Source organism: Lutra lutra, chromosome 9, assembly GCF_902655055.1.
Source record: "Lutra lutra chromosome 9, mLutLut1.2, whole genome shotgun sequence".
NCBI classification, from domain to species: Eukaryota; Metazoa; Chordata; class Mammalia; order Carnivora; family Mustelidae; genus Lutra; species Lutra lutra.
The window spans coordinates 77,836,666-77,858,349 of NC_062286.1; the positions used below are offsets into that span (position 1 = coordinate 77,836,666).

At 40.4% G+C, this 21,684-nt stretch overlaps 1 protein-coding gene across 1 annotated transcript in view; it reads left to right on the top strand.

Moving 5' to 3' along the window:
• PPM1B (protein phosphatase, Mg2+/Mn2+ dependent 1B) overlaps nucleotides 1-4,492 on the top strand; it is a 96,875-nt gene extending 92,383 nt beyond the window's left edge. Inside the window, exon 7 of the mRNA XM_047744168.1 lies at nucleotides 509-4,492. The gene's annotated coding sequence lies outside the window, so the exon portion shown is untranslated. The remainder of the gene's footprint in view (nucleotides 1-508) is intronic.
• The last annotated feature ends 17,192 nt before the right edge of the window (nucleotides 4,493-21,684 follow it).

Here is a 21,684-nt window from a genome sequence, read left to right on the forward strand (position 1 = left end):
GCTTGTATTTTTATGGGCATTCTATTTCATTGCTTTGTATTATATATCAGTATGTCATCATAAGTATCATAGTTTTATTATATATATTATCATCTGGTAGGGAAAGTGCTCCCTTACTACTCTATTTGAACAAAAACTCAGTGTTATTCCTTCAGTGAACTTTTGACTAATTCGGCCAAGATTTCCCTGCAGAATAAAAATCCTGTTAATGTTGAATTGTTACATGTTTAGTTTAGTTTGGGGGGGTGTCATTGGTATCTTTGGCAGAGAAGAAGTCCATTCCAAGAAAATGCTGTATCTATTTATATGAGTGTTTTTATGCCCCCAGTAAAGTTTTATAGTTTTCTCCATATGCTTGACACATTTCTTCAGTTAATTCCTTATTATTTTATATTTCTTATTGCTGTTATGAATGAATCATCCCCCCACCATATGTTTTTAATTCATACTTTGTAGACAACTGACTTAATTACAACAAAATCATTTTAATTTCTATCATTTCCACCAGATGGCAGTCTCGGGCATGTCCATTTGTAAACCCGCCGAGGGCTCTGGTGACAAGAAAGGCAGTGGCTGGCAGACCTTCCAAGCCCCTAAAAGTACAAGGACATGAAGGTGTTTTTTGTGGTTTTTTTTTAACCTGAAAGCAAAATGAACCCAACATTATGTAATTGTATTATTTACACTGCTGTGAACAGGTAATCTTACAGCCCATTAGAGGAGGCAGAGAAAAACTGCCCCTGTATCTTTAAAAATCTGTCCCTGCGATTAAACACCTGTGGCTTTGGGAGAGTATTTTGGTTTTATTCCAGGGATTCTCACGGTTAGAGGCAGGCTTTAATCTGTCCATTATTTCCTTTCTCCTAAAAGCACCATTTAAATGAGAAGTTACTGGGTTTCCAAATGTTTGTGTAAGAACATCTTTCTTTGATTCTGGTATTTGTGCTGTCCAGATCTCTCTGAAATGAGGTTCAGCATCCACAGTCAACAGAAAATTCTGAACAAATTTTCAGTTTGTTCAATGTGCATACAAATCTTAATAACCCCCTTAGACACTTTTTATAAACTAATTTAGATGATGTCAAAGACTTGTGTTTAAGAATATAGGAGGTAATGGATATCTTGGCTACACGAGAAACCAGCTCAAGCATTTTCTCATAAATACTTTTCCCAGTGGCCAAAAAACTGTACTTTATTTTTGATGGCGTGTCACCTAAGTGAGCTCCTCTCTTGTGCCTTTTATCACAATTTCATTTGTTAACTTATACAATAGAGTAGTAAAGGACTAGAATTATACGGCAACAATGTACATTCCCTTCCTGAGAGATTGTATTTCCATTCCAAGACTGAAAGGAGTAAGAAAGAATGATAAAAAAGTAATCCATGTTTGGTCTTGCTGCCAAATTTAATTCCTGCTTTTCCAAAGAACTGGTATAAATATTCTAGGAAGTAATATAGCAAAATTTTTGAAAGACAGTAGATCGTTTCTTCTAGGGAGAACCAAGGAAAAGATTCATGTTTTGATCTCTGGATAATTCTATGATGCAGTATGTGGAGTTGCAGATTTCTTTATTGTGTTCCATGGATTTATTGATGTTTTGCATAATCTCTGAGAATGAATGTTGAAATGGTTATATAGCGATCTCAGCTATGCAGAAGTTATATCTAGAGCTTGCATGTAGTGTACTAAGACATACCTTTAAGACAGAGTTCGAATTGGTTTATTCTATACCAAACATTTCCAGGTAGGGGTAACCTAAATTATATAAATAAAACCATAAATTAAATGTATCTAGAAAATTGGCTATGCAAAATTGTCTTTGAAAAGGAATTCCTTTCAATAACCCATGTTTGTATTATATATATGATTTTTTTAGGGTGTTTTGCTTTTTTCAGGGTGGAACATGCATGAATATAGCAGGTAAGACAGAATATTCCCTATTACAGTGTAACAGTGTACTACACTATTACTAGTGATGTGTACCATGAAAAATTTATACAATGCTGATTGCTTGAACATGAGCAAAATAAATTTACATTTTCTAGACTGATTTCACATCAAAAACAACACACGTTTCAATTGTATCTCAGTAAAACTAGGTGAACACACACACACACACACACAGAAATGTCCATTTGAGGGAGAAAAAGTGGCTAAAAACAAATTCTGAATGAGTTGTAGTTCTAACTACAACTCAAAAGTTTTAACATAGTAGTTCTGAAGAATTGTCATTTGTGTGGTCTTCAGAAATGGAGTAATACATTTTGTAGCTGGTCAGATCTTCAAGTATATATTTATGGAATCTCAAGATTGGAAAAAAAAAACAAAAAAACCATTTAGCAGCCTCTGGTCTGACCCTCCGGGAACCAGAATCTACTTTCATCTTGGGCAGCTCTACCCATCCCAGTCAGTTCTTTGTTTCCTCCCTTCATTTGTCTTATTAGCTCGAGACCGAACATTGAACAGCAGCTACTGTGTTGACTCCCTGCCTTTACTCTTTCTATTCCCAGTTCATTCATCATACATCATGGCTTTAATTGTTTTTGCCATCCAAGACCCTTTTCTGCAAAAGCTCTGGTTTTCTAAGTCTTTCTAAAAGTACAAACCCAGAGCTAAACATTTGTAAGTAGCAGAGCTGTCATTCCTTTGTTCTAGTAATACTCTTCATCTGTCCACTCTTCAGATGTTGGACTAGCTTTTCTGGCACCCACATGATACGGTGTGAGTCTTCAGAGCTTAACAATTTTTACTGCTATTGAGTAATTTCCCCCCATCCCACACATGTGTAGGTGGTGTTTTGTTTAATCTCCTTTGCAGGACCTGCATTTCTTCTGAAGTTTTCTTGTGTTATATTCATTAACCTTCTGAGATGTTTTTGGAGCCATGTAAGATCTATTTGCTTTGTTTTTCTGATCACTCCAAAGTTTCATATGTAAGTCTTGTATATTGAATGAAACAAGTCTGTGATGAATGGCCTATAGTAGGCCTCCAAAACTGTCAGTAGGATACAAGTTGACCAAGGTATCAGTCAGCACCCGTTAGGTAAGGATGTAGCGATTTACTGATCAGCCCATATCTCTCCAAGGTTATAAAGGATATTGGGAGAGCTTACATTCCTTGCAGAAGTCCTGCATTTCCCAGATGTTAGGCAAGTAACTGTCCCTAAAACTTCATGAAGTCACACCTGTTAATTTATAGTGAGTCATGTTCTCTTTCCTGAAGAATTAGAAAACACTAGAAGGATCTATTCTGGGGTCGTCCCTGAGATTCGCGTCAAGTTACCTTCTGTGTGTCTGTGTCTGTGTCTGTCTGTGTGTGTGCGCACGCACGCGCCTTTTCCCAAAATTGGAATGACCTTTTTCCCTTTCTGATGTTGTGGCAGGTTCCTACCCCACACTTGTCTCTAATGTAAACAGTGGGCCGCTCAGAAATATTCTTAGATTTCCAGTATCATTTTCTTGTTTTCCATCAGCATAAAATAGGAAGTAAGTTCCTATTGGCCTGATCACTTGTGTATAACATGGCTAATTTAAGTTTTTACTCTGACCTCATTCCCACATGTACATGCAGATTTCTGGTGGTGGTTTTTACTCATGGTGTTTCATGTAGCATTTATGCATTTTTACAATTCTGAACTTGTTACATCACTTTCTGTGAAAACTGGTGGTTTCTGGTTTTTATTTGGTTGTTTTACTCTTTTTATTTTTTTTTGTTTTTTTTTTAAGGTACATCCCCTTTTTCATCCTGTATGTATGTGATTTTTAAGTATTTTTAAAATAACCCCGATACCAAAAAAAAAAAAAATCGAAAACTATATCTAGGCTGACAGCCTGAGGCCAAGTGCAACACGTAGATGACACCAGAGCAGAACAGTGCAGCATCCCAAAGGACACTCACTCACATTTCACTCTGTGGGACAAGATGCAGAAAGCATTCTTACTAAATAAGAACCATTATGTTGCAACCAGTATCTGACTGGTGGAAGTAAAGTGACCGGTCTTGCAGCCGCCGTGGCTGGAGTCTTGCGTCTGCTCTGGGGAAGGAGAGCAGCGTAGCTTCTCTTCTTACCTTCTTCCTTGCCTCTTTCCCTTAAGACAGTGGGAACGGCTGGAGGCGGGTGGCAGAGGAGCTCAGCTGCAGGCAGATGATGGGAAAGGATTAGCTGTGGCTTGCCAGCCTTGAGTTCCGTCCTCAAGTTTGGTCCTCTGTGCACACTTCCGTATCAGGGTGCCTCTCCTCTCTCGTCTTCTTGACCTCCTCCATGACCGGGGCTGCAAAAACAGCAAATATGAAAGACAAGATGGGGAGGAAGAGAGCGGCCCACATGTAGGCAGCTTTGTAAATCTCTTGAGCTATATGTATCCTATAGAATGTTGATAGAGATAGTATATTTGTGTGGATTTATGTATGTATGCTGTACTTCAATAAAAATTTATTTTTTTAAAATAGGAACCTTGTCTGATACAATAAACTTCATATATGTTTATATTCGTGTAAAGTTTTTGTCTGTTAATGGAAGCACATGAAAATTGTTGAGTAGATGGGTCAGATGTGCTTTGGAGAGTGTGATCTAAAATATACTGTGTTTTATGAAGAATTCCCTTTCAGGGTAGTAGGGAGAGAGGGGAGCCTTAAAAAGATGAGCAGCGGGGCGCCTGGGTGGCTCAGTGGGTTAAGCCGCTGCCTTCGGCTCAGGTCATGATCTCAGGGTCCTGGGATCGAGTCCCACATCGGGCTCTCTGCTCAGCAAGAAGCCTGCTTCCCTCTCTCTCTCTGCCTGCCTCTCCGTCTACTTGTGATCTCTCTCTGTCAAATAAATAAATAAAATCTTTAAAAAAAAAAAAAAAAAGATGAGCAGCATTGTGATCCAGGTGCTGCAGACCTATAATGGTTCAAGTACTGGAAGTTCATTTCTTTCTTCTGTGTACACCTGAATGAGTGTTCCCGGGAAGTAAGCTGCCCTCTCCCACGTGGGGATTCAAGTCTGAGACCTTTTCCATGTTGTGACTACATCATCACCCAGACCTTGTCATCTGTATCCCATCAGCAGAAGGGGAAAGTAAGCGAGGACAAGGTTCCCCTACTTAAAAGTCTCACAAATCTAAGGAATTGATATCCTAGAAGACTTACTCTCTGACCACAAGGGAATTACCCTGGGAATCAATAACAGAAGAACAACACACTTCTAAATAATCCACGTGTCAAATAAGTTAGGAGGAAAACTAGAAAATTCTTGAACTTGAACAGAATGCAAATGAGAATCACAGCATACCAAAATGTTGGGTTTCAGCTGAGGCAGTACTTAGTGGGAAATGCATAGCTTTAAACACTTACATGAGAAGGAATATAAAATCTCTAACTTTAAATTTCTAACCTAAGCAGTACAAGGAAGGAAGTCTAGGAGCAGAAATCAGTGAACTACGAAAGAAAAAGAAAAATCAAAAACTAGCTCTTGATAATATCAATAAAATTGAAAACTTCTTTTTTTATTATTATTTTTTAAAGATTTTATTTATTTATTTGACAGACAGAGATCACAAGTAGGCAGAGAGGCAGACAGAGAGAGAGGGGGAAGCAGGCTCTCCACCGAGCAGAGAGCCCGACGCGGGGCTTGATTCCAGGACCCTGAGATCATGACCTGAGCCGAAGGCAGAGGCTTTAACCCACTGAGCCACCCAGGCGCCCCAAAATTGATAACCTTCTAATCAGAAAACAAATTATCCGTATGAGGAACGGGAGGACACAGATCCTGCGGACTTACAAAAAGGGATATTGTGAAAACTTTATGTCTGTGAAATGGACAACTTAAAGGAAACATTTGAAAACCAGTGTGATTCAACACTGAACGGGAGAAAAGAAAACCGTATTTCATTACATTCAGAAGTGTTTGTCAGACTCAGAACCTGTTTATGGTAGGAATTGTCAGCAAAGTAGAAATAAAAGAGAACTTGCTCAGCCTGACAAAGGGTAACTATGTAACACCTAAACCCAACATCTAATACCGAAAGACTGATAAGTTCCCTGTATACATCAAACAAGGCAAGAATGTCTGCTCTCACCTCTTGTATTCATAGTGACTGGAGGTTTAACCAAGTGCAACAAGGCAAGAAAGGGTATTAAAAACACAGATTGGGGGGGGACACAAATTGGAAAGAAAGATAAAATTGTCTATTTGAAGATGATACTATTGTGTAAGTAGAAACTGATAAGGAGCCTATAAACAATACAACTAAAAAGCTTACCAAGGTCACAGGATACAAGGTCAATGTACTAGAATATTTCTATTTTTATATACCAGGAACAAACAATTGAAAATTGAAATGGAAAAAAAAAAATTGGGGGTGTCTGGGTGGCTCAGAGGGTTAAAGCCTCTGCCTTTGGCTCTGGTCATGATCCCAGGGTCCTGGGATCGAGCCCCGCATCCAGCTCTCTGCTCAGTGGGGAGTCTGCTTCCTCCTCTCTCTCTGCCTGCCTCTCTGCCTACTTGTGATCTCTGTCAAATAAATAAATAAAATCTTTAAAAAAATTTTTTTTTACAGTAGCATAAAAAAACAATGACTGGCTCAGTTGATGGAGCATACGCCTCTTGATCTCAGGGTTGTGAGTTCAAGCCCCATGATGGGCATGGAGCTTACTTAAAAACAAGCAAAAACAAAAAACTTCTTCAAGAGACACTTAAGAAAATGAAAAGGCAAACCTTAGGCAAACCATAACTGATAAAGGACAAAATTGAACAAGCGTTACGTCAAGGAAGATAAAACAAATGGCTAGTAAGTGCCAAAGCGTGAAGTTATTACTCATTAAGGGTGTGAAGTTATTACTCACTAAGGAAATGAAAAATTGTGACACCTCTACAACTCACTAGAATGAAGTTACAGAGACTGGCACTGGCCTTGTCCCCTGTCAGTGACAAGGGGGAATAGATGGAATGCTTACACATTGCCCGTGGGAAGGTAAAAAGGTCCAACGACTTTAGAGAACAGTTTGGCACGTTATTTTAATAACTGTAGCTTCAGAGTACTCGCAGTCAAGTAGTGTGAATCTTCCAACTTTATCCTCCTTTATCAAAGTTGCTCTATCCTGGTTCAAACATTACAAGCTACCTCTTGTCTAAAGTATTATACTAACCCTATGACCCAGCAATTCCACTCCTATTTACCCAAGAGAAGTGAAAACATATGTCCCCATGAAAGTCTGTACAGGAATGTTTATAAGAGCTTCATTTAGGATACTCCAAAATTAGAAACACCCCAAAATTCCATCAGCCGGTATAAAGGATAAGCCACAGGCAAATAATGAGTGCTGTTTCACAGTAAAAAGGAATGAACTACTAATTCATGCAACAACACGGGTGAATCTCAAAGGCATTCTGCTGAATGAAAGAAGACACAAAAGACTACGTATGGTATGATTCCATCTCTCTGAAGTTCAAGAAAAGACAGTTATAGTGACAACAGGTCAATTGTCACCGGGGCTGGGGATTGACTGCGGAGGGTTTGTGGGGAACTTCCTGGAGTGATGGGACGGTTCTATCTCATGATTGCGGGACTGGTTATATAACTACACATTTGTCAAATCTCATCAAATTAATACATCTAAAAGCGGTAAGTATGGATCCTGTACCCCATTAATCCGATTAAAAGAAAGTGTGTTAATGTAGATTTGGGTTTGTGGGTACTCGCTGTAAATTTTTCCAGATCTATTTTATGTTTCATTGTTTTCATTTTAACATATTTCAAAAGATATGAACTTGAGATGAAGTTCACCAGAGAAGAATACTCCAAATTTTACAGCCTGAGTTGTTGTTCCCAGGGGGTCCCTCTATGTGACCTGCTTAGGGTAAGTAACAACAGGGATTTACTATTTGTGTTTTTATATAGTAGTTATATGTATATATGAATGTGCTTACTATCTGATTATTACTTAATGGTTTTCTTAAGCAGCTGCAGGGATGAGGGTAGGGTTGGAATGAGGAGGAAGCTTTGCTAAGTAATCCATTCATACGGGCCAAATTATGTAATATCAATAAATATAAATTGATTAAGTCCTCTTTATTATATAATCCCATCTACTGCCTACCTCAACAATCAGGAAGGCTTATTAATAGAACTTTAACTTTAATTTTAACTTTAAAATGTTCTAGGGGCCAGACACCTGGGTGGCTTAGTTGGTTAAGCGGCTGCCTTCAGCTCGGGTCATGATCCCAGGGTCCTGGGATTGAGACCTATGTCAGGCTTCTTGCATGGCAGGGAGCCTGCTTCTCCCTCTGCCTGCTGCTCTCCCTACTTGTGTGCGCGCGCTCTCTCTCTGACAGATAAATCTTTTTTTTTTAAAGATTTTATTTATTTGACAAGAGAGAAATCAAAAGTAGGCAGAGAGGCAGGCAGAGAGAGGGGGAGGGATGAAGGTGGAGCTCAGTCCCAGGACCCTGAGATCATGACCTGAGCCGAAGGCAGGCTTCAACCCACTGAGCCACCCAGGCGCCCCCGACAAATAAATCTTTTTTTTTTTTAAAGATTTATTTTATTTATTTTTTTAAAATATTTTATTTATTTATTTGACAGAGAGAGTGATCACAAGTAGGCAGAGAGACAGGCAGAGAGAGGGAGGGAAGCAGGCTCCCCGCTGAGCAGAGAGCCCAATACGGGGCTCGATCCCAGGACCCTGAGATCATGACCTGGGCTGAAGGCAGAGGCTTAACCCACTGAGCCGCCCAGGTGCCCCTGACAAATAAATCTTAAAAAAAAAAAAAAAAATGTAGGGGCACCTGGCTGGCTCAGTTGGTGGAACTTGCTGCCCCAAGAATTCAAGCCCCATGTTGGGCATAGAATTTACATTAAAAAAAATAATAATATGGGGCACCTGGGTGGCTTAGTCGGTTAAGCACCTGCCTTTGGCTCATGTCATGATCCCGGGGTCCTGGGATCGAGCGCTGCATCGGGTTCCCTTCAGCAGGGAGCCTGCTTCTCCCTTTTCTACTGCTCCACCTGCTTGTGCTCTCTCTCTCTGTCAACTAAATAAAGAAAACCTTTTAAATAATAATAAAATGCAAAAGGAAATAAGATTATATTGAAATGCAGCTATAGAAGATGCCCATGGTTGATTTTCTCTCTCCAAGAACCCTGGTTTTGTAGCATTGCAGGGCAGTCCCTTTTTCGTGGCATCCTAACTAATGGCGCATTGCCAAAACCAAAACCTCTTCCATTTACTACTTATAAAAAATAGAGTGCCTCCGCTGTGATTATGACTTTCAGCTTGACATCTCCTCATCTTAGGAAAGTACAAGTCTACCTTTCAAGCAACAACTGTTGCCTTGCTTTTACAAAGGTGTATACGGTGGCTGAGGGTGGCATCCTTTGATCTTTTGGAGTGGTAACTTCTTTTGTGATGTTCCCTTAACATATCTTGTTATTTGTCTTTATTTGATAGATCTATGGTCAACAAAGTTTGTAAAGGGCTGGAGAGTAAATATTTTAGGTTTTGAGGAGCATGTGGTCTCTGTCTCTCCCTTCCTCTGCTGTGGCAAGGAGCCACAGATAACTTACACAACTGAAAGCAGCTGTGTTTTATTTTTTATTTTTATTTTATTTTTTTTAAAGATTTTTATTTATTTGACAGATCACAGGTAGGCAGAGAGGCAGGCAGAGAGAGAGGAGGAGGAGGCAGGCTCCCTGCTGAGCAGAGAGCCTGATGTGAGGCTCCATCCCAGGACCCTGGGATCATGACCTGAGCCGAAGGCAGAGGCTTTAGCCACTGAGCCACCCAGGCGCCCCAGCAGCTGTGTTTTAATAAAATTTTATTTACAAAAACATGTGTGGGGGCTGGATCTGACCTGGGACAAAGTTTGGGGACCCCGGCTGTGGAAGATGAATACCCTCCAAAACAAATCTGCTGCTTGTAGTGACAGAGTGTGTGCAGTCACATACCCCAGGCATGTCTATGAAGCAGGTCATAAAAGCCTTCTGTGACATAAAGCATGCTACTCTTGATCTTTGCCTTATGAGTTTGAACCCCATGTTGGGCAAAGAAATTACTTAAAAGGTAAAGTAAGACTCTTGTGAGGGGTGCCTGGGTGGCTCAGTGAGTTAAGCCTCTGCCTTTGGCTCAGGTCATGATCCCAGGGTCCTGGGATCGAGCCCCGTGTCAGGCCCCCTGCTCAGTGGGGAGTCTGGTTGTCCCTTTGTCCCTCCCTTGTTCCTGCTCTCTCTCAAATAAATAAGTAAAATCTTGGGCGCCTGGGTGGCTCAGTGGGTTAAGCCTCTGCCTTTGGCTCAGATCATGATCTCAGGGTTCTGGGATCGAGTCCCTCATCAGGCTCTCTGCTCACAGGGCGCCTGCTTCCCCCTCTCTCTCTGCCTGCCTCTCTGCCTACTTGTGATCTCTGTCTGTCAAATAAATAAAACCTTTAAAAAAAAATCTTAAAAGACCCTCTTGTAAGAGGTGCCCACCCCACCCCACCCCGCACCACCCTATGCAGAGGAAAGGAATATCCTTATCTTGCAAGGCAAAGGGGCACAGAGAGGAACCCAAGTACATTTTAGCTGTGCTACGTTTTCTGTCGCTTACTACACTTTGCTCATATGCTTTGTCCTGTCGTATCTTTCCACGACTTTTCACTCTTCATCAGACCTAGCATAAAAACACTCAGGATTAACTGTTTCCTCGGGTCTTCATTTCCTTATGAAGACTCCCCTATCACATAAAACTTACATTAAATAAATGTGTATGATTTTCTCTTATTAATTTGTCTTTTGTTACAGGGGGTCTCAAGCAAGACCTTAAAAAGGTAGAGGAAAAAATATTTTTCCTCCCTTATAATAATGAAATGTTCATCAGGAAGGCTCCAGATCAGTAAATGAGGGTCTGCATGTTCTGGGACTTTGTATGATTAACTGGTATATAAAAATCTCTAATTTCTAGAAAATATGAAGATATTTGTTAAAGTTGGTTTACAAAATATTTCACATATTTGATTATGAATTTACTTGGTAAAGTGTACTTTAGTAACAAATGTGAAATTTGGATAGTAGGTATTACTTTTACTTTGTTTACCCTCTGTAAGATTACACTTTTTTAAATATTTGGCAAGTAATGAAAAATGACCATTATTCTTGTTAAAACATTCCAACAAACCAAATTAGCTCCTGTTGAAGATTCAGTCCCACAGTTTCCCATTCTTGGTTGTGAGTAGTAGTAGAGAACAAGCAACATCCATGACTAGAATTTACACAATTTGAGGGGCTCCCTATAATCAGATCATTTCTCCTGATTTAAAGCAAGTTTCTAAATCAGGATTTCCAAATAATCAATGATGATTCAAGTAAAGGTACCATCATTAAATAAAATGGAGGTGAATTATCTCAAAATTGTAACCCCAATGGCAAGAACAGTGGAGGGCACAGTCCAGCGGCAGGTGGCACTGAGGAAGTCATACAGTTAGTTTTAGGGGAATCTTCGTTTCATGTCCTATAAACAGAAGGGATTGATAATTAGTGGTTCCCTCAAACCAGAACTTGAATCAAAGTTTGTACTTAACTGACACAAAATTAGAAAAACTAAGACGGTGTAGCTTTTCCTTGAAACTACAATTCATTCTGCTTAAAGAATTTTCCTTTGATCTAAGATTTATGTTCTTCCTACATGTTTTGGCTTTACAATGTCCTTCATATAAAAAGATACTGGGAGTAGACTTTTTAAATATCCTTATTGAGGGGCGCCTGGGTGGCTCAGTCATTGGGCGTCTGCCTTCAGCTCAGGTCATGATCCCAGGGTCCTGGGATCGAGCCCTGCATCAGGCTCTCTGCTCGGCAGGAAGCCTGCTTCTCCCTCTCCCTCTGCCCCAGCTTGTGTTCCCTCTCTCACTGTGTCTCTCTCTGTCAAATAAATAAATAAAATCTTTTAAAAAAATAAATAAAAAATAAATATCCTTAATTGAGCATATTGAAGTGTTGGTATTGCAGTTTGGTTCCCCCAATTTTGGGGGGGGTGGTTTGATCCCAAAGTTTAGGGATCATTGTTCTAATTACATATAAACTAGCAGGTTGAATGTTGTTAGGGCTACAGACTTAATTTTTTTCATTAGAACATGTTTTCAGTTTGAAAAATCTGGTCTCTACATAAAGCCTGTTATAGAAAGAAAGCTAAAACTTCCAACAGAGCAAAGACTGAGACCAGTATTCGGTCACACAGAGGGCCCTTTCAAGAGATTAGGGTGATGTTGTACAGATCCTCTCAAACGTGGATTTGAATTAATTGCCTACAAATAAAATTTGGAGCGTTCTACATGAGGATGCAGATTTGCAGCTTCTCTGGAAGTTAGATCTGTCAATCTCAGTTCTCCTTTGTTGCTGGAGCTGAGTGGCGCTGCCCTGGAGACTTCGAATCTGCCATCGCCCTGTTCTTTCTGCCGACAGCCCCTCATCCAGGACTGTCATCTCAGTCCTGCGGGCCTTGGTCCTCACAACCTCCTGCAGTGTGGGACCTGGACCCCAGCACCAGCCCCCCCTGGGAGGTGGTGAGAAAGGGAGAAGCTCAGGTTCCACCCAAAACCCACAGAATCCCAATCTGCATTTTGACAAGATCTGCAGAAGATTCCTACGGATTAGGGTTGGCTGGGCCTTGCCTAAGGTGATCCCTAAGCTCCTTTCCCAGCAAGACTGGAGCGCTGACTGCTGGCAGAGCCCTGGCCTGCTCACCTTGGTAACAGGTACCGTGCTCAGTCATCAGAGTGGGAAGGCCAGATAAAGTCATATATTAAAGTAGCTGAAATTATGTGGATGAATACAGAAATGAGTAGGGGGTTCTGGGAGGGCTAGATGAGTGTCCACGGGAGTGATATTGGTGGTGGTTGGGGGTGGGAAGGTGGATGGAGCAGGGCCTCAGGAGAGGTGGGAACAGATGTCCAGAACGAGGTGTTCCTAGTCCGTGGGGAGGGAATGGGGAACATCACCGGTTGACTGAAGCAGAGGGCTTGATTTGGAGATAGAGAGAAATAAGATGAGAACATAGAGTGGGCATAGACTGAAGCTTCGACTTCTAGGGCAAGATACAGACTTTGTTCTCTTTATGTGAGAAGCCGCCGAAGGCTATAGATAGATTCTCACTACCAGCGCTATGGAGAAAGTCAGTGGTCTGACCAATTGTGCATACTCTGTGGGCTTTATTGTAAAGGGATAACATTCCCAATGGGTTTATGTATATGCCTAGCTGTGGGTAAAGTCATTTCCTTCAAGGATGACATATTTTCTGTCTTTTCTACCTTTATTGGCTGTTTATCCTCTGACCCATGTTCTTAGAGACCCTAATTCAGCACCCAAACCAGGGCTGAGTATTTCCCAACTTTGAGTCAGGCCTCACGAAGACAGTGCCCATTAAAGGTCAGGGTGACAGAGCCCCATCCATCCCCAGAACACTGGGTGTGATCGGAGAGTGGAGGGACTCACTCAGTATCCAACAACCACATTTCCCCAGCGTTACATTGCAGATGATGACGTTTGTGTCCCCGTGAAGTTCTAATGCACAGTGCTCTCAGATGACGGGCACTCTTGATTCATGCTCTGTGCATTTGGAGCAAGACCCTTTGTCGCAGGACAGTGTCTACCGTGCTGGTAATTGCGTGTTTTCCGGAGTAGCTAAGTGTGTCTGAATTTGAATATCTGTCACAGGGTAGGGAACTTGGCATTTAACTGTTGGGTGACCCTTTTCAATAGGACTTCATTAAAGACCAGATATTATGGGTCATTTCTTTTGTGATTCTGGACTTTTTTTTTTTTTTTTTTTGAGAACCGTCTTTAAGCAGTAAAGCATCGAGACCCCGTAAGGTCCAAACACTTTATAAATCAGCCCATTACACTGTGGATTCATTTACACTGTTGGCCAAGGATGTCACATAAGGACATTATTACGCTTTTTTTTGTTTGTGCGTCTGTTGTTTTGTTTTTTCATGTCTGGAGGAGAGGCTACCAGGAAGGCACAGTGGCAAAGGAATGTGCTAAACGACCACGAAACCCCACTATACTCCTAACGTCTAAAACAGTAACAACACTAAATGTCAGTAAGGAAGAAGAACAAGAACTCTTATTCATTGCTGGGGGCCCGGGGAATGCAAAATGGTACAGCCACTTTGGAAGACCATCCAGCAGTCGAGCAGGTTGGTGATGGTTTTGATCGTGGTGATAGTTTCATGGGTGCGTTCGCACGTTAAACCTTACCAAATTAATATACTTGAAATGAGTGTGGTGTATCATTTGTCCATTACCCTTCAGTAAAGCTGTTCTTTAAAGGCCAGAACCAAACAGTAACCCAACCATTTATTAATTTGCATGACAAAACAGTTGACAGGCAGTTGGGCTGAGCTGGGCTGGGCGGCCTCCACTGACCCCAGCCGAGCCTGCTCAAGCATCTGTGGCCAGTCAGCCCACTGCTCTAGAGATCCTAGATGGACAGACTCCGCACTCCCTCGCACATCTCCCACATCCCTCCTTTACCCTTCTGCAGGCCAGCCTGGGCATAGTCTCAGGGTGACGGCCGAGGTCCAATAGAGGAGCAGGAATGCACAGCAATTTTTTTTTTTTTTTTGAAGATTCTATTTACTCATCTAACAGACAGAGATCACAAATAGGCAGAGCAGCAGGCAGAGAGAGAGGAAGGGAAGAAAGGCTCCCCGCTGAGCAGAGACCCTGACACGGGGCTTCATCCCAGGACCCCGGGATCATGACCTGAGCCGAAGGCAGAAGCCCTAACCCACTGAGCCACCCAGGCGCCCCGCACAAGCAATTTTTAAAAGCTGCTTTTCTGTGTTTAGTTTGTTATGGTCCCATTGGTCAAGGGGAGCCACATGTCCACACCCAGGCTCAGTGTGTTAAGGATCTAAGAAATGACAGGGAAAAGGCATGCAGGAATGCAATTCATGCATCCTAAACCTCAACAGGGTTTTATTTATTTATTTAAGATTTTATTTATTTATTTGACAGAGAGAGAGCACACAAGCAGGCAGAGCGGCAGGTAGAGGGAGGGGGAGAAGCAGACTCTCCGCTGAGCAGGGAGCCTGATGCAAGGACTTGATCCCAGGATAGTGGGATCATGAATTGAGCCAAAGGCAGCCACTTAACTGAGCCACCCACGTGCTCCCCCTCAACAGGGTTTTAATTTATATTTAATTCCATCAAGAAAGTACTTTTATGCAATGACTTGTATGTGGTGTTAATTTTTTATATATAATTTGCAACCTCTTTTTAATTTTCTGTTGAATGTAATTTAGCTATTGATTTGTATGTTTGCATTAATTCTTTGTACCTGAAACATGGTAAGGCTTTATTGTGACATTTTGTCACACTCTCATTCTATTCATGTTTCTTTTGCCATTTTAGGGTTCATATTTGGTCATAAAAATGTTTTAAAATACTCTTCCAGCAAAAGCGTGTTTAAAGAGTCTCCTCTGATTTCAGTGGTGATGTAAGTTTAACTGATGTAAATTTAACTGTCCCTAGCTGGGATAAACCCATTTTTTATTTCCTTCTAATTAGAACTGTTCTATTTATTTATTAAAATATTTTATTTATGTATTTGACAGAGAGGGACACAACAAGAGGGGGAACACAAGCAGGGGGAGTGGGAATAGGAGAAGCAGACTCCCCACTGAGCAGAGATCCCCATGCGGGGCTCAATCCCAGGACCCTGGGATCATGACCTGAGTCGAAGGCAGACATTTAATGACTGAGCCACCCAGGCGCCCCATTAGAACTGTTTTTTAAAAAACATTTTACCCTGGACCCTACTTATAATGGTCAGCCCGGAACCAAGTTCAGTGTTACAGTTGAGGTCACAGAAGCCTTCTTGAAGCTGGTGGTGTGTCTGAGATCCGAGAGCACGCGGAGCACGCTTGCATCTCCCTTCCTCTGACTTCACATCACATGTATTAAAATGTACCGAGGCAGGAACGTTTGGCTAGGTGATAAAAATCTACAGTTCTGTGCAGAATGTACTTTCTACTTTCTCCCTCTTCCTCCTTCTCCTTCAGCATAGAGTTCAGTCTCTCCGTCTTTAAGTGACTATTCTTTTATTCATTTAATAATGGGCTAGGTGCTGAGCCAGAGGCTGGGTACTTAGAGATAACTTTGCAGCAGGTTCCACCCTCGGTTCACAGCAGCTGTAAATAGGGGCATGCAATGTGGAAAATGGTTCTTCTCTTTCAAATGTTCGCAAACCTGACAGGCTGTATGTTGCGTGTCACTTTGGCGGGTTTGCAGCTAAGTGGACGTCTTTATGGTATCATGGCTTTAAAATGGATTATATGTATGCGTGCTCTCCCCCACTTACTATTATTTCTGCTTGTTTGTTTCTTTGTTTACTCACAGAGTGTTTCTGGATCTTGTGGTAGTCCTTAATATTCTATCTCCCGTTTTCTAGATATTTCACTCTTCTTTGTTTTATTATCACGACTTAATAAGTCACTTGGGATTTGAATTTACGGGGGTGGTTTATCCTCATTATCTCTGATTCTTGGTTCTGATTATCTGTGTTGCCTCTTAAAGCTATCTTAGTCATCTTATTTCTTTATTCACATTTAAAAGTCGTAACAGTCTTGTGTTTTGCTTTCTGCAGTTGATATTTCATTTCAAAATCTCCTTGAAAGTAAGTGATCCTGGTACTTTTGTAGTTGGAATTCTTAGCTTTCTGGGTATCTTATCTAGATTACTGCCAACTGCCTCTTCTGTCCAGTGTTTTGGTATTGGTCATTGAATTATTTTCTGTTCTTTCTTGAAGTTTCCTTTTTTTCTTTCCTTTAGGTATGGGTGTGGGGTGTTTACAAATTTTGGGTGGCTATTGCTAGAAGAAGTCATCTTATTATTAAACTCTACCACTTGCTTAGAAGTTCTAGGTAGACACCCAACTCAGTTTCCATGACTTAATTTTTTTCTAATGGAAGAGAGATGCATATTTATTATTAAAAAAATTAGAAGTATCAAAAAATTTAAAGAACAAAATGAGTGTCAGCCATAATCTTAGAACCCAGAGATAAACACTCTGAGCATATTTTCTAATTGGATTTTGCAGATATACATGCAATTTTTTTTTTCACGTAATTGGGACAATTTCTTTATATTTTGCATTTCTCCACTCAGCTTGATGATGTAAGATTTCTTCCATGTTGTTAAAAATCTTGGAAAATATGCTTAATGACTAATATTCTACCACATGGACATACAATAATTTTTTAGCTAGTCATGTCATTGAACATTTAGGTTGTTTCCAGTGTTTGCTATTATAAATAGCACTATAATTTATAATCTCATTATATGCAAATTTTTGTCTTTTTTATGATTTTATTTATTTATTTGAGCAAGAGAGAGCATACAAGCAGGGGAAGTGGCAGAGGGAGACTGACATGGGACTCCATCCCAGGACCCCGGGATCATGACCCAAGCTAAGGGCAGACGCTTAACCGACTAAGCCACCCAGGCGCCCCAAAGGTTATGCAATTTCTAATTTTGACATATACTCCCAAATTGTTCTATACAAAGTGTGCTCTACTTTATGCATGAAATGTATGAGTGCTGGTTCGGTATATATTTTCAGATGTTGGTTATTATCAAAGTCTTTCATTTTTGCCAAAATGATAGCTTAAAATTAGTGTATCTTTTTTTTTTAATTTTTAAGTTTTTTTTTTTTTTAAGATTTTATTTATTTATTTGACAGAGAGAGATCACAAGCAGGCAGAGAGACAGGCAGAGAGAGAGGAGGAAGCAGGCTCCCTGCCAACCAGAGAGCCTGATGGGGAGCTCGATCCCAGGACCCTGGGATCATGACCTGAGCCGAAGGTAGAGGCTTTAACCCACTGAGCCACCCAGGCGCCCTAAAATTAGTGTATCTTTTAAATTTTTGTTTATCTTTCTTAAATTTTATATGAAATACACATTTTTTGTTTACTAACCACTTATATTTTTTCTTGTCAACTGCTTATATCCTTTGTCCATTTTTCTATATTTTGGTGTTCATTTATATAGTCAGTTTCTGTATTATGGAAATCAGCTTGTCATAGGTGTTTACCATTTGCCTTTTGTCTTTGTGTGTGGATTGTTCTGTTTTTTAGTTTTTTATTTTTAAGATTTATTTAATTATTTATTTTAAGATTTATTTATTTGAGAGAGAGAGAGAATGTGAGTGGGGGGAGGGACAGAGGGAGAGGCAGAAGCAGTCTCCTCACTAAGCAGGGAACCCTGTGTGGGGCTCGATCCCAGGACCCTGGATCTGAGCCAAAGGCAGATGCTTACCTGACTGAGCCACCCAGCCGCCCCTAGAACTTATTTTGATGTAAGGAATAAGGAAAGCTATATGGTTTTGTTTTCTTTTTTAAATAGCTAGCTACTTGTCCAGCATCACTTACTAAATAATCTTTTTTTTTCCTGATTGATTTGAAATGTTGCCTTTTCTTATTCTAAATTCCCATCTGAATAGGAATCTATTTTTGGTGACTCCAATCTGTTCAATTAATCATTTGACCTTATCCATTCTTTTGTATTTGTTTTTAAAGATTTTATTTATTTATTTGACAAGAGAGAGACAGACAGCAGGGGGAGTGGGAGAGGGAGAAGCAGGCTTCCAGCTGAGCAGAGAGCCCGACGTGGAGCTCCATCCCAGGGACCCAGAATCATGACCTGAGCCAAAGGCAGACGCTTAATGATTGAGCTACCCCGGTGCCCCTTATCCCTTCTTTTGTGCCAACTCCTCATTTTACTGGAGTTTTTAAAATCTTCATTTATTACTCTGACAATGTTAAAACTCATGATACACATTGCCAAATTAATTTCTAGAATTATTATGTTAATTTACACTAGACACTGCCAGCACTATTATCTTTTAGAGGTTCTTTGCCAATGTGATTGAAAGTGCTCATTTGTTTCTTTGATATTAGTGAGTCGATTTGTGTAAAATGCCTTTATATATTTACCAAATTTTCTACTGACATTTTTTATTTTATTTATTTTTTTTTAAAGATTTTATTTATTTATTTGACAGAGAGAGATCACAAGTAGGCAGAGAGGCAGGCAGAGAGAGAGAGGGAAGCAGGCTCCCTGCTGAGCAGAGAGCCCGATGCGGGACTCGATCCCAGGACCCTGAGATCATGACCTGAGCCGAAGGCAGCGGCTTAACCCACTGAGCCACCCAGGCGCCCTCTACTGACATTTTTTAATTGGTATCATTAAATTTCATATATATATATATACACACACAGACACACACACACACACACACCAACAATATATATGCACCTTTAACATTAAAGACATAAGTTCTTTGGCATATTTATTGCCAATATATTTCCCAACTTTACATATACTCGTCAATCAGTACATTTTGTGATATAATAAATTCAAAAAATTTATTCAATCTATTCAAGCAATCTTTTGTGATTGCTTTTATTTTTTTAAAAAATCCTCCCACCAAAGACAATATAACCATTCAGTTGTTTTTAGTTTTTATTTTTTTTAATGATTAAAAAAATTTTTTTTAAAGATTTTATTTATTTATTTGACAGAGAGAAATCACAAGTAGGCAGAGAGGCAGGCAGAGAGAGAGGAGGAAGCAGGCTCCCTGCTGAGCAGAAAGCCCGATGTGGGGCTTGAACCCAGGACCTAGGATCATGACCTGAGCCGAAGGCAGCGGCTTAACCCACTGAGCCACCCAGGCGCCCCCAAAAAAAATTTTTTGAAGTAGACTCTATACCCAATGTGGGGGTCAAACTCAAGACCCTGAGATCAAGAGTTGCATGCACTTCCGACTGAGCCAGCCAGATGCCCCTAATTCAATTGTTTTTAAAAGATTCCAGCATGCCTGGGTGGCTCACTTGGTTAAGCATTTGCCTTCAGCCCAAGTCATGATCTCAGGGTTCTGGGATCGAGCCCAGCATTGGGCTCCCTGCATCTCAGGGAGTCTGCTTTCCCCTCTCCTTCTGCCACTCTCCCTGCTTGTGCTCTATCAAATAAATAAAAAAATAAAAAAGAAAGATTCTAGTTTGCACGTTCTGGAAACTCAAAGTATTGTTGTTATTTAAAATGTAGGGAAGTTGTTATTTTAAATAAAATGTAGAGATGGAGAAGGGGGTACCTGATTGGCTCAAATCCAGAGAGCATGTGACTCTTGGCCTTGGGGACATTAGTGTGAGCCCCCCTTTGAATGTAGAAAAGTTGATATGGAATATTTTGTCATGAAGGCATATTGCTGTGATATAGCATTTTCTCTGCATATATAGAATTGCATATTTAGAATTTAGGGATTTATAACTAAAAGTTTTTTTTTTTTTAAAGATTTTATTTATTTGACAGAGAGAGATCACAAGTAGACAGAGGCAGGCAGAGAGAGAGAAAGGGAAGCAGGCTCCCTGCCGAGCAGAGAGCCCGATGCGGGGCTCAATCCCAGGACCCTGGGATCATGACCTGAGCCGAAAGCAGAGGCTTTAACCCACTGAGCCACTCAGGTGCCCCTAAAAGTTATTTTTTATAATTTAAAATTATTTTAAAACTATGAGTATTTTTGCACATTGTTTTTTCCCCAAACAGTAACTGAATTTCAAGAATTAGATCTTTTTTAAAAATTATTTTTATTAACATGTAATGTATCATTTGCTCCAGGGGTACAGGTCTGTGTATCGTCAGGCTCACTTCACAGCACTCACCATAGCACATACCCTCCCCAATGTCCATAACCCAACCACCCTATCGATCCCTCCCACCCTTCAGCAACCCTCAGTTTATTTCCTGAGATTAAGAGTCTCTTACGGTTTGTCTCCCTCCCGATCCCATCTTGTTTCATTTTTCCTTTCCCTGATCCCCAAACCCCCCACTCTGCCTTTCAAATTCCTCATATCAGGGAGACCATATGATAATTGTCTTTCTCTGATTACCTTATTTCACTCAGGATAATACCCTCTAGTTCCATCAATGTTGTTGCAAATGGCAAGATATCTTTTCTTTTGATGGCTGCATAGTATTCCACTGTGTGTGTGTGTGTGTGTGTGTGTGTGTGTGTGTGTGTGTGTATCACATCTTTATCCATTCATATGTTGATGGACATCTAGGCTCTTTCCATAGTTTGGCTATTGTGGACATTGCTGCTATAAACAAGGAATTAGATCTTTGCATGAAAGTTACCATTATGTGTTTGAGAGATAAAGCAATTTCAAGACATAATGTTAAATTCTTTTGATTTCTAACAAATAACACCATGTGCATAATTAATAATGAAAGATGCCAGTCATTGGATGCATTCAGTGAGCATTTATTGGGATTTCCTCATTAAAAAATATAACTTGGACAAAATCAAATGATTTATTCCTCTGTGCCATACACTGTTTCTAAGTCATTCTACAGAAAACAAAGACAAAAACCCAGCAATGTTAAGAATTCATATAGCTTTATTTAAAGAAGAAAAATTCTTGTTATCTGATCAAATGAGTCATAAGGTTGTTTAAATGCTTTTGATTAAATGGGAACCAAGAGTCATCACATTCTTGAAGGGCTTGTGGAATCTTCTGGGAAAGCACACCTAACTTTAATGCCATTTCCTCAAGGCTGTGCATGCTGTATTTTACACCATATCAATGATTAAATAACCACCCCTTTTGTTTTTTAAGATTTTATTTATTTGTTTTAGAGGGGGAGGGGCAGAGAGAATCTCAAGCAGAC